The sequence below is a fragment of the Sus scrofa genome, chromosome 2 (assembly GCF_000003025.6).
Source record: "Sus scrofa isolate TJ Tabasco breed Duroc chromosome 2, Sscrofa11.1, whole genome shotgun sequence".
Lineage (NCBI taxonomy): Eukaryota > Metazoa > Chordata > Mammalia > Artiodactyla > Suidae > Sus > Sus scrofa.
Window position 1 is genome coordinate 66,802,045 of NC_010444.4, and position 13,302 is coordinate 66,815,346.

At 41.7% G+C, this 13,302-nt stretch overlaps 1 pseudogene; it reads left to right on the forward strand.

The window, feature by feature from the left end:
- The window catches only part of LOC100518295, a 31,328-nt pseudogene that overhangs the window by 14,247 nt on the left and 3,779 nt on the right, over window positions 1-13,302 (forward strand).

The following is a 13,302-nucleotide window of genomic DNA, read 5'->3' on the forward strand; positions in this document are numbered from 1 at the left end:
CTCTGCAGTCCTTGACAGGTGCTATGGTACTGAAGGAGGTCACCCCCTTCCCAGACCCCCAGGCTCCCTGAGGGCTCCTTAGGTTCCCTGAGTGAGAAGCAGTGGGATGCATAGACTTCAGGACAGCGTGGTCACATTCACACATGATCCAGCTCAGGCAGAGTGGCTGCTTTCCATCTCTTCATTGGACATCCTGATGAAGGAAGGGACTCAAGGGTCCACAGCTGACCAAACACCAGGCTGTCGTCTTAGCACTGACCAGCAATTGGCTTCGTCAGCATATGTTTACAAACCCCTGGATGGTTGTCTTAAGAGCTGCCACTTTGTAGTAAAAGAATCCTGTGAATCTCTTGCCTAACAGATACCGCCATGTAAATCAAGGTAACGCTTGTCTGTATATGTACTGAGGCCACAGCAGGAGGCCTTGCCAGGCTGCTCTTATCCACTTCAGCACACCAGACTCTGGATAATGACCAAGGCACTCATTCCACTTCTCAGATGATGCAGTCCTGGGCTGTGGAACATGGCGTTCAGTGTAGTTTCACCCTCTCTCGGGTGCGGGCCTCTTGAGAGCTCAAAAATGGCTCGTTGAAGTAACTTCAGATCAGTTGAGTGAAAAATGGCCTTTTTTAGTCATCTGGGATGAATGTTAATGCATTTGTCTTTATCATTTTTTTCCAAATAGATTTTTCTTTACTTTTTTTTTTTTTTTTTTTTTTCTGTCTTCCTAGGGCCACACCCGCAGCATACGGAAGTTCCCTGGCTAGGGGTTGAATCAGAGCTGTATCTGCCAGCCTACCCCACACCGTAGCAGCACAGGATCTGAGCCTCGTCTGCAACCTTCACCACAACTCATGGCAATGCCAAATCCCCGACCCACTGGGAGAGGCCAGGGATTGAACCCACATCCTCATGGATACTAGTCGGATTCGTTTCCACTGTGCCATGACAGGAACTCCCCACATAGACTTCTTTACAGCAGTTTTAGGTTAATAGAAAACTTGATCAGAAAGTACAGAGAGTTCCCACATAACCCCTGTGCCGCCATGTAGTTTTCCCTGTTTTTAATATTTTGTATTACTATGGTATATTTGTTACATTCAGTGAACCAATATTGATGCATAAAAATGTACATCTAAGATTGCATTAGTCGTGTTATACAGCCTCTGGGCTTTGACATCATGGAATGACATGTGCCCATCATTTCTGTGTCATGTACTTTCACTGCTCCAAAAATCTTTTGGGCACCACCTCTTTATTCCTTCTTCCCGCCCCAAATCACCAGCAACCAAAGATCTTTCACTTTGTCATAGTTTTGTCCTTTTTAGAACTATGGGATCACTTAGCAATCTTATTTTAAGGTATTTACAAGTCTTTTGGGCTTGATACCTCATCCTTTTCCTTTTTATTTAAATTAGTGTTGATTTACAATGTGCCAATTTCTGCTGTACAGCAAGGTGACCCAATTATTCATATGTATACATTCTTTATATATATTTTCCATCATGTTCTATCCCAGGAGATTGGATATAGTTCCCTGTGCCATGCAGTTGGATCTTATTGTTTATCCATTCTAAATGTAATAGTTTGCATCTACTAACCCCAAACTCCCCGTCTATCCCTCTCCCTCCCACTCCCTCTTGGCAATCACGAGTCTTTTCTCTGTATCTCTGAGTCTGTTTCTGTTTTGTAGATAGGCTCATTTGTGCCATATTTTAGATTCCACATATAAGGATATCATATGGTATTTGTCTTTCTCTTTCTGACTTACTTCACTCAGTCTGAGAGTGTCTAGGTCCATCTACATTGCTGGTAATGGCATTATTTCATTCTTTTTATGGCTAATATTCCATTGTATTTATGGACTACATTTTTATCCATTTGTCTGTCGATGGACATTTAGGTTGTTTCCATGTCTTGGCTATTGTGAATAGTGCTGCTAGGAACATAGGGGTGCATGTATCTTTTTGAATTATAATTTTGTCCAGATATATGCCCAGGAGTGGGATTGTTGAATTATATGGTATTCTATTAGTTTTCTGAGGAACCACCATATTGTTTTCCATAGTGGTTGATTTACATTCCTACCAACAGTGTAGGAAGTTTCCCTTTTCTCTACACTGTCCCCAGCATTTGCTATTTATAGACTTTTTGGTTGATGGCCATTCTGACTGGTATGAGGTGGACCTCACTGTAGTTTTGATTTGCATTTCTCTAGTAATGAGTGATATTGAGCATCTTTTCATATGCCTCGTGACCATCTTTATGTCTTCTTGGAGAAATGTCTATTTAGGTCTTCTGCCCATTTTTCAATTGGGTTGTTTTTTGTTGTTGTTGAGTTGTATGAGTTTGTGTATTTTAGAGATTAAGCCCTGTCAGCTGTGTCATTTGCAACTATTCTGTTCTGTAGGTTGTCTTTTTTTTTATGATTTCCTTTGCTGTGCAAAAGCTTATAGGTTTGATTTAGATCTCATTTGTTTATTTTTGTTTTTATTTCTATTGACTTGAGAGACTGACCTAATAAAACTTTTGTATGATATATGTCAGAGAATGTTTTGCCTGTGTTGTCTTCTAGGAGTTTTATGGTGTCATGTCTTATGTTTAAGTCTTTAAGCCATTTTGAGGGTTTTTTTTTGTTTGTTTTTTGGCTTTTGGCTTTTGTCCTTTTTAGGGCTGCACCCGCAGCATATGGAGGTTCCCAGGCTAGGGGTCTCATCGGAGCTGTAGCTGCTGGCCTACACCAGAGCCACAGCAATGAGGGATCTGAGCCGAGTCTGCAACCTACACCACAGCTTGCAGCAACGCCAGATCCTTAACCCACTGAGCGAGGCCAGGGATTGAACTCGAAACCTCATGGTTCCTAGTCAGATTCGTTTCTGCTGTGCCACGACGGGAACTCCTTGAGTTTATTTTTGTGCATGGTGTGAGAGTGTGTTCTAATTTCATTGATTTACATGAAGCTATCCAACTTTCCCAGCACCAGTTGCTTAAGAGCCTTTTTTCCCACCTTATATTCCTGCCTCCTTTGTCGAAGATAAATTGATCATAGGTGTCTGGGGTTTTTTTTGGACTCTCTATTCTGTTCCATTGATCCATATGTCTGTTTTTGTACCTCGTATTCTTTTATTATTGAATAATATATCATTGAATGGATGTTCCCGTGATTATTTTTTCTGTTGCTTATTAGAGGATATCTTGGTTACCTGTAAGTCTTAGCAACCATGAGTAAAGCTTTTATAAAAATTCATGTGAACTCCTCCCTCGAACTATTTTTTTTTTTTTTGTATTTTTTGCCTTTTCTTGGGCCACTCCCTCGACATATGTAGGTTCCCAGGCCAGGGGTCGAATCCGAGCCGTAGCCGCCAGCCTACACCAGAGCCACAGCAACTCGGGATCCAAGCCGTGTCTGTAAATTACACCATAGCTCATGGCAATGCAGGATCCTCAACCCACTGAGCAAGGCCAGGGATCGAACCCACAACCTCATGGTTCCTAGTCGGATTCGTTAACCACTGAGCCACGATGGGAACTCCTCAAACTATATTTTTGAGAAGACTGTTGTCTTCTATTAAATTGCCTTTGATCCTTTGTAGATCAGTTGACTGTATTTGTTTGAATCTTTGACTTTGGTACATATAAAGCGCTGACTTTGGTATATATAAAGCATTTATCCTTCAGCTTTGATCTACTCTCTTATTTTATTTTATTTCTTTTGCTTTTAGGGCCACACTTGTGGCATGGAGGTTCCCAGGCTAGGGGTCTAATCGGAGCTACAGCTGCTGGCCTACACCACAGCCACTGCAACTTGAGATCTGAGCCACATCGGCAAACTGCACCACAACCCATGGCAATGCCAGATCCTTAACCCACTGAGTGAGGCCAGGGATCGAATTCTCAACCTCATGGTTCCTAGTAGGATTCATTTCTGCTGTGCCACGACGGGAACTCCTACTCTCTCATTTTAGTGGAAGGGATTTTCTTTGTTATTGATTCTTTGAGATTTTCTCTGTAGATAAAGATGTCATATGAGACAGTTTTTTGGTTTGTTTTTTATTTTTTTACTTTCCATTCTTTATCCTTTTTATTTCTTTTTCTACTCTCTATTATCTTAGATTTCCAGTACAGTGCTGAGCAGGACTGGTGAGAGGGAGCATCATTACTTTCTTCCTGATCTTACCAAGAAAGCATCTATTTTCCCACCATTGGGTATGATGTTAACTATAGGTTTCTTGTATATGGTTTTAGGAAGAGGAAATTCCATTCTATTTGTAGTTTGCCATCATGAATGCATTTTGTCAAATGCTTTTACGGTTTCATTTTCTCTGTTTTCATTCTTGATATTAATATTTTTTCCTCAGCTTTATAGATATATCTCAATTTTATTAATATCCTCAAAGAGCCAGCTTTTGGTTTTATTGATTTTTCTCCATTGACCTCCCATAATTTAAGTTGTTTTTTTTGTTGTTGTTTTTTTTTGTTTTTTTTTTTGCTTTTTAGGGCTGCACTTTAGGCATATGCAAGTTCCCAGGCTAGGGGTCTGAATTGGAGCTGCAGCTGCCCACCTACACCACATCCATGGCAATGTCAGATCCAGGCCACATCTGTGACCTATGTCATAGCTTGTGGCAATGCTGGATCCTTAGCCCACTGAGTGATGCCAGGGATTGAACCCGCATCCTCATAGATACTAGTTGGATTCGTTTCTGCTGCACCACACCAGGAACTCTCTTCATTGATTTATGTATCCAGTTTTTATTATTTATTTTCTTGTGCTTAATTTTGGCTTAATTTGCTCTTCTTTTTCTAGTTTTGTCAGATTGAGGCTTAGTCATTGCTTACAGATCTCTTTTTTCTTTTTTTGGCTGTACCTGCAGCATGTGGAAGTTCCTGGGCCAAGGATCTAACCCTCACCACAGCAGTGACTTAGGCTGCTGCAGTGACAACGCCAGATTCTTAACCTACTTCGTCACAAGGGAACTCCTACTGCAGATCTCTTTTTTTAAGTGTGTGCCTTCAATGCTATAAATTTCCTTTAAGCACTCTTTTGCTAGATCCAACAAAATTTGATAAATTGTACTTTCATTTTTTTTCACTTTTAGTGTAGGTGATTTCTAATGTTTTGATAATGTACTTTCACTTTTAATCAAAAATAATTTTATTAATCATTCTTGTTTCCTTTGATCCATGAGCTATTTAGACATGTATTTTTTAATTTTGAAATATTTGAGGATTTCCCGGTATCTTTCTGTTATTGATTTCTAGATTAATGCCTTTGTGGTCTGAAAGCATATTTTGTATGATTTCTCTTCTTTTAAATTTAAGGTTTATTTTATGTTATAGAATGCATTTTAGCTCCAAGAATTTTCCATATGTATGTGAGAAGAATGTATATTCTCCTGTTGTTTGGTAGAGTTATTGCATGGTTTTCAATTAAATCCAATTGAAAAATGAAAACATATGGTCAAGCAGAAATTTGTACATGTAATTTATGCAGTGTTACTCATAGTGGTCAAAAAGTGGAAATAATTTGAATGTCTATTAACAGATGAAAGGATAAACAAAACATTTTATCCATCTAATAGAATATCATTTGGCCATAAAAATGAAGTCTTGATTAATCTACAACATGGATGAACCTTGAAAAAATGCTGAGTGAATGAAATCAATCACAAAGAGCATTTTTATGTAATTCCTTTCATTTGAGAGCCCTGAATAAGGAAATCTATAGAGACAGATAGTAGATTAAGGTTTCCTAAATCTGGATGTTGGATGAGGAGGATGGAATATTGGGAGTGAAAAACTGTAGGAGAATTTCTTTTTAAGGTGGTGAAAATCTTCAAATATTGGCTGTGGGAATGATAGCACATATCTGGGAATATACTGAAAACTTGTGAATTGTGCTCTTTAATGTGTATTGAGTAGTATGTGCATTATGTCTCAGTAAAGGTGTTCACATAAATACATTAAGAGTTCTGCAATTCAATCTTGTAGGCCTGTAAGAGTTTCAGAATAATTAACACATCCATCACCACACATGGTTACTTCTTGTGTGTGTGCTGAGATCATTTAATCCAATGTCTTGGCTGATATCAGGTTACAACGTAGGATACTTATATTAAATCATCACATTGTAATCTTCAAATACAGGGTTTAAAATTTTATTTATTTATTTATTTATTTATTGGCAGCACCCAAGGCATGTGGAGGTTCCCAGGCCAGGGATTGAACCCATGCCACAGCAACCACCTAGGCTGCTGCAGTGACAACAGTGGATCCTTAACCCACTGTGCCACAAGGAAACTCCAAATACAGTTTTATTAGTTATTTACCTCAGTAAAGCAGGTGAGGGAGGGTTTTCAAGATACTTCCTATGTTTACATAAAGACAATATTTTTCTTCTATCAGTGAAAATGGGAATTAGTTGCCTTAGGGATAGTATAGTCATTCACATTTTGAAGTTCTTTAGAAACACAGGCAAAATTTGAGCTAAATAAATTTCCCTCTGATGTAAAATGTGAAATTTTTTTTTTCTGGCCACACCTGTGGCATATGGAAGTTCCTGGGCCAGGGATCAAGTCTGAGCCACAGTTGTGGCAATGCTGGATCCTTAATCCATTGCACCACAAGGGAATTCCTAAAATGTGAATTCATGAAACCTGTGTTGATGAAAATCAATCAGTTGACCTAGGAAAAAAAATGGAAAATTTTATTTGAGCCAAATTGAGGATTATAGCCTGGGAATAGCCCCTCAGAAAGCCCCAAGAACTGTTCTGCCCATTAGAGGTCAAAGCACAATTATGTAAGGTTTTTAGATAGAGACCTGTACATTAAATGATGTATTACCCACAGTTTACACAGTCCAGGTCTACACATGCAAAGCAAGCATGAATAGTGGGTCATGGGTCATCGTGGCCCCTTACAAGATAAAGCAGAAATGGTTATCTCCTAAGGAGTTATCTTCTTGGTGCTAGGAGAATGTTGAGCATTATGGTTGAGCAAGTATTTCTGCCATGGGGGAGTTTCAGTTGATGCATAATGCTGATACACAACACATAAGAGAAATGAGGCCAAAGGACAGAGAAAATTTTTTGTTTTGATTTTTTTGACTTGCCTCGAATATGAATTTTTATTTCATCACCTAATAAGTTCAATGAGCACATCTTGTACCCTGTGGTTGGACCCTGTTGTAGCCTGGGGCTGTTGGGTTCAAACTTTCTACACAGCCAAGTGCCCTGGCTTTCATTCATTTAAGTACCAAATGAGTGGAAGTAGGAAAGGGATGGATGGAAGGTTCTACCCTTGCAAGGATCAAATATCAAATGGAGCCGGGTTCTTTATTGTAAATGGCAAGGTCACATTAAGACTTTTGTGCTTCTAAACAAGGGTCACAGTTCCATGAATGACTTGACAGCTCTACGCCAATCCCCCCCCCCTTTTCTGTCTTTTTGCCTTTTCTAGGGCCGCTTCCCTGCTTCCTGCTGCATATGGAGGTTCCCAGGCTAGGGGTCTAATTGGAGCTATAGCCACCGGCCTACGGCAGAGCCACAGCAACGCAGGATCCAAGCCACATCTGCGACCTACACCACAGCTCAGGGCAATGCCAGATCCCCAACCCACTGGGCAAGGCCAGGGATCGAACCCACAACCTCATGGTTCCTAGTCGGATTCGTTAACCACTGTGCCAGGACGGGAACTCCATCTACGCCAATCCCTTGACCCCTAGAGACATAAGACCCTCTTGTTCCATCTGGGCCTGGGCCAACCCTTATGCTGTGTGCTCGTTTCATGGAAACTCAACCAAGAAGTCCTTATGAACAAATGTGCCCACAAGTTCACAAACTGTCGAGGCAACCCCAAGCCAGGGAAAATTTTTCCCAACGCAAATGACCGTGGCTGAGTTAGATTTTTACTCACTGGTGAAAGCTGGTTTGGGTGAGACGGGAGTCCTTCAGGCTGTCACTCAAGCTGGGGGGCATGGCCTTTGGAACTAACCAATCAGGGGTTCCACTGGCGCAGGTGGGTGGGGATGACGCACCTCACCAACGTGGACTTGCTGGCCTGTCTTAAGGTATGTAGTTCACGTTCCTGGTGCGGCCGCCGCCGTGGTCTCTGTTGCGTTCTAATCTGCACTGGTTGTGGGAGTCGTAGGAAGGGAGACCCTGGGAAATCTAGAAATGGTGAGTGTTCTGCCCCCAGGTGCAGAGTCGAGGCTGAGAATCTTGTGGGAACCGGCTGTGGCGGGACTAGGACCTCAGTTTTCTCCAGCCTTTAGCGTGGGCCCTGGACCGGCAGCTGGGCCTTTTCGTCACTGTGCCAGGCTGCTTAGTCCAAGCTCCAAAACCTCCCTGGGAAACGCTGTGCCCACATCCCCGTGTCTCCACTTAGTTTGTGTGGTGACCATAGAGGGGATCATTAGTGACAGGCCTCAGTCTCTGGAGTTCGTGCGGGGGGGAGGGGCTGTAGTCTTCTTTCTCCCAGGGGTCACCTATTTTTCTCTCGAGTTTTCTGAATATTTGGGAAGCAGGGTCTCAAATCTCTGTTCCTGCCCCCACCTCCTAGGACTGGTAATAAATGCCAAAATGTTCAGATCCCTCATCTCCTTTCCAAAGCCTACTTACACTCTCTAACTCACAGCATTATAATCAGCTATTTGTTCTCCTACTGCATGTCAAACAGATTTTATCTTTTTTCTTCAGAGTCATGGAATGCTCTTTTAAAGAGATTTATATTTGTGGAGTTCCCGTCGTGGCGCAGTGGTTAACGAATCCGACTAGGAACCATGAGGTTGTGGGTTCGATCCCTGGCCTTGCTCAGTGAGTTAAGGATCCAGCGTTGCCATGACCTGTGTTGTAGGTTGCAGACGTGGCTCGGATCCCGCGTCTAGCTTAGGCCGGTGGCTACAGCTCCAATTAGACCACTAGCCTGGGAACCTCCATGTGCCATGGGAGCGGCCCAAGAAATGGCAAAAAACACCAAAAAAAAAAGAGATTTATATTTGTTTGTGCCTATATTTGTGAGAAGGAAGCCGAGAATAACCACCTAAATCCTCTTGTCTCTCCCCCTAGGATATTTCCTGGACACACACATCCTATGGGAAGTTGTTTGGGTGGAGGTTGGTGGAGGTTCTCTTTGGAAATTTTCCTGGGTGTTTTGTCAGCACCGCCCCTCCCTGGATTTGTCACCTTGGAAAGATTTTTTTTTGCTTATTTAAGTCTCAGGTTGTCAATAGAAATAAAATGTATTTAATCAATAGAGCTTAAAAGGAGTTATAGACAGGTGAGAGAGGGGTGAATTTGAGAAGAAAAATTATATGTTCAGGTATTACATTCCATTTGTATAGGATTCTTTCACTCTTTATTCCACTGAGCATGTATAAGAAGTTTTTGAGGCGTGCCCTTTGTGGCTCAGCGGTTAAGGAACCCGACTAGGATCCATGAGGATGCAGTTTGGTCCCTCGCCTCGTTAGTGGGTTAAGGATCAGACGTTGCCATGAGATGTGGTGTAGGTCACAGATGTGGCTTAGACCCCATGTCGCTGTGGCTGTGGTATAGGTCGGCGTCTGCAGCTCCTATTCGACCCCTAGCCTGGGAACCTCCATATGCCATGGGTGCAGCCCTAAAAAAAAGGCAAACAATAAAAAAAAAAAAAGTTTTTGAGATGTTATCTACTTTTTAGTGTTTACAGGTGAATTTCCAGGGCTTGGAATTGCAGAGTAGAAATGTTCCAGTATGAATAGTTTTTGCAAACCAATTTCCCTCCTTGGAGATAATAATTAACTGACGTCTTTTTCTGAAAGGAATAGATATTTGAGATTTTCTGTTTGAACTGGTCAAAGTCCCTTACAGTTTTCATACCTCCTTTCAGTGTAAATTCTGGATTTGAGTGATTTTTTTTTTGGGGGGGGTTGTTCACACGCTGGGTTTATGTCATTTAGAGTATCAACCCTGGGGAGTTCCTGTTGCAGCACAGTGGGTTTGATCCCTGGCCACTCTCAGTGGATTAAGGATCCGGCGTTGCTGTAGGCTGTGGTGTAGGTTGCAGATGCAGCCTGGATCTGGCGTTGCTGTGGCTGAGGTGTAGGTAGGTGGCTGCAACTCTGATTCATCCCTAGCCTGGGAACTTCCAGGTGCAGCCTTAAAAAGTAAAAAAAAAAAGTATCAACCCTGTTCCAAAGCAACTACAGGGTGGAGCAGAGGCCTATGGTCGCTGACCCAAGCTCTGGTTCCCTTGTCTTGCAAAGGGAAGTACTTAAAGGCCTGTTGGATTCTTGGGGAACCTCTTTCTGCAGGTGTCCTTCCTGCTCACACCCACCACAGAAGGAGTTCTTGATTCTTAGAAAATCTACCAAACTCTAGTTTGCTGGGGATGCATGTTCACATGGAGTGGTGGGGGAGGGGTGTGTGTTAAGGTGCGAATGATGCTATTTCTATTTCTGAGTTCGTAGTTGGGGTTTTTAGGTCTAGACTTCTTCTTCTTCTTCTTCTTTTTTTTTTTTTTGGTCTTTTTAGGGCTGCACCTGTGGCATGTGGAGGTTTCCAGGCTAGGGGTCTGTCTAATCGCAGCTACAGCTGTCGGCCACAGCAATGCCAGATCTGAGCCACGTCTGTAACCTATACCACAGCTTCGCGGCAATGCCTGGTCTTTACCCCACTGAGCGAGGCCGGGGATTGAACCTGCACCATGGATAATAGTTAGATTCGTTTCCGCTGAGCCATGATGGCAACTCCTAGGTCTAGATATTTTTAGACCATATGTTTGAGTTTTGCATTCAGAGTGTCATTGGTACACACTGAGAAAGTCTGAAGATCAGGTGTTGGGTCTCATAGACAAAGGATTGATGAACTTGGAAGTTCATTTGGGTCAGAACCTAAAACAGAGTCAGGCTGAGTTTTCTTACTCATGAGAATAGAAGCATGAGAGAGGGAGAGCTTCCATGTTAACAGCATAGGCGAGATCATTTGGAGTTCCCAGAGTTCATTCCTGTGGGTTCTCAGGTGTCCCTACCCTTCTTCACCAGGGACTGACCCACTGTCCCACTGCAGGGGTTACATCTCAACCAGAAATGTTGAGAACCCAAGTTGCAATTACGGTCAACTCTCTGAATGTGTGTGTGTGTGTGTGTGTGTGTTTCCCCTGAATTTAGGGAAGCATGCTGCATATCTGCAATATTTGTGTTTCTTTTCTTTTTCTTTTATCCAGTGACTAAGGCAGCCCTTTGAAACTAGTTTGCATTGGTATTCTGGGTTAAGGCTATGTAAGTTAATTCACACATAGAATGTAAGATAAGAATATTGTGGAACCAGGAGTTCCTGTCTTGGTGCAGCAGAAATGAATCTGACTAGGAACCATGAGGTTTTGGGTTCTATCCCTGGCCTTGCTCAGTGGGTTAAGGATCTGGCATTGCCGTGAGCTGTGGTGTAGGTCGAAGATGTGGCCTAGATCTGGCATTGCTGCGGCTGTGGCGTGGGCTGGCAGCTGTAGCTCCAATTAGACCCGTAGCCTCGGAACTTCCATATGTCATGGGTGTGGCCTCCCAAAAAAGAGACAAAAAAAAAAAATATATTGTGGAACCAAATGGAGTTTTAGTTCATTTTAGGCAAGAAAACCTCAAGATGTGAGATATGAGTGGTGTTTGTTTGTCTTTTTGCGGGGGGCTATGCCTGGGGCATGTGAAAGTTCCCAGGCCAGGGATCAAACCCATGCCATAGCAGGGACCCACACCCCTGCAGTGACAATACCAGATCCTTAACCCACCGTGCCACAAAGGAACTCCAAAGATATGGGTGTTTTTAAGTTCTCAGGTGCTTTTTCCATTTTTAGGTCAGTACTTGTTCATGTCACTAGAGAACTTTGACTTTTAAGAGGTTATACTTACTATTCCTGTTTTAATGGATATGACAAATAAAGCAGTTAAATTTTGACTTTCTATTGACATGAGGAAAATACATTAAAGCTTTTGGAAATTTTGAAATTCCTAGTACATTTCAGGGCTTAATTGAAACCCCTAATGTCTTCTTATTGTAAAACATTTTATGTTAAATATGATGGAGGAGTTCCTGTTGTGGCTCAGCAGGTTCATGAATCCCACTAGTATCCATGAGGATATGGGTTCAATCCCTGGCCTCGCTTGGTGGGTTAAGGATCCCCAGTTGCCCCAAGCTGTGGCAAAAACTCTCAGTTCTTCACTGTGTTTTTATTCGTTTTAACCTCATGCAGATTTGTCCCTTTGGCTCATGGCATGCTGTAAATGGTGGATACAAGGAAGGAGATGAAAGAGTTTTTCTCACAAGAAATTGATGATCTTAAATTGATATCTATTTCATTTGTGTAGCATTTCTTTTATTTCCCCACATATTCTGGACCCTGCCATTGGAGACTAGTAAAATTTGTAATGTGATCACAATAAAACTATGTAAATAATTTTCATGTATTCATGACGCTGTTAAATTTATGAGGAAGTAAGTGGGATAGAGAGTAAATTTCTGATGATCCAGTCAGAGAGTAAATGTTTAGAGATGACAGAGTCGTATGTAACCTTCTTGTAAATTAAGTATAGATTTCCAGTGAAGTCATTCTCACTCATCCTACCATATACATATTTGGAATGTTTTAGGACTCAGTGGCCTTTGAGGATGTGACTGTGAACTTCACCCTGGAGGAGTGGGCTTTACTGGATTTTTCACAGAAGAAACTCTCCAGAGATGTGATGGGGGAAACATTCAGGAACCTGGTCTCATTAGGTAAGGATGAAAACTTTCCTTCACCTTGTCAGTCAAAGGACATGTTTTTCTTTTCATCAGTATTATTCTAAGAGGTAGAATGTGTGAATGTTAAAAAAAACTAGGCATGGTCACAGCTCATTGTAGAACTGGAATCTTATAATTTTTCTATAACTTCTGCTACTTTGGAATCATTTTTCTGTGTATGCATTTTAGGAAAAACATGGAAAGATCATGACATGGAAGATCAGCACAAAAACCAGGGGAGAAAACTAAGGTGAGTGGCACTCACAGTAGAAAGCAGTGTCTCACATGAGAATTATATTATTGTACCAAATTTTAAAAAGAATCAAAACAACCCATGCTTCAAATTTATTGTTTCTCAGAAAAAATTCACCCAATTACTTTCTTATATATGACATAATGTTCAGTGTTTTCAAAATTGTTCACTTGGAAACAATATCAATAAACCGTATATATATATAAACATCTCTTTTTTTTGGCCACACCTGTGACATATGGAAGTTACTGGGTCAGGGATTGAATCCAAGCTACAGCTGCAGCAACACTGGATCCTTAACCC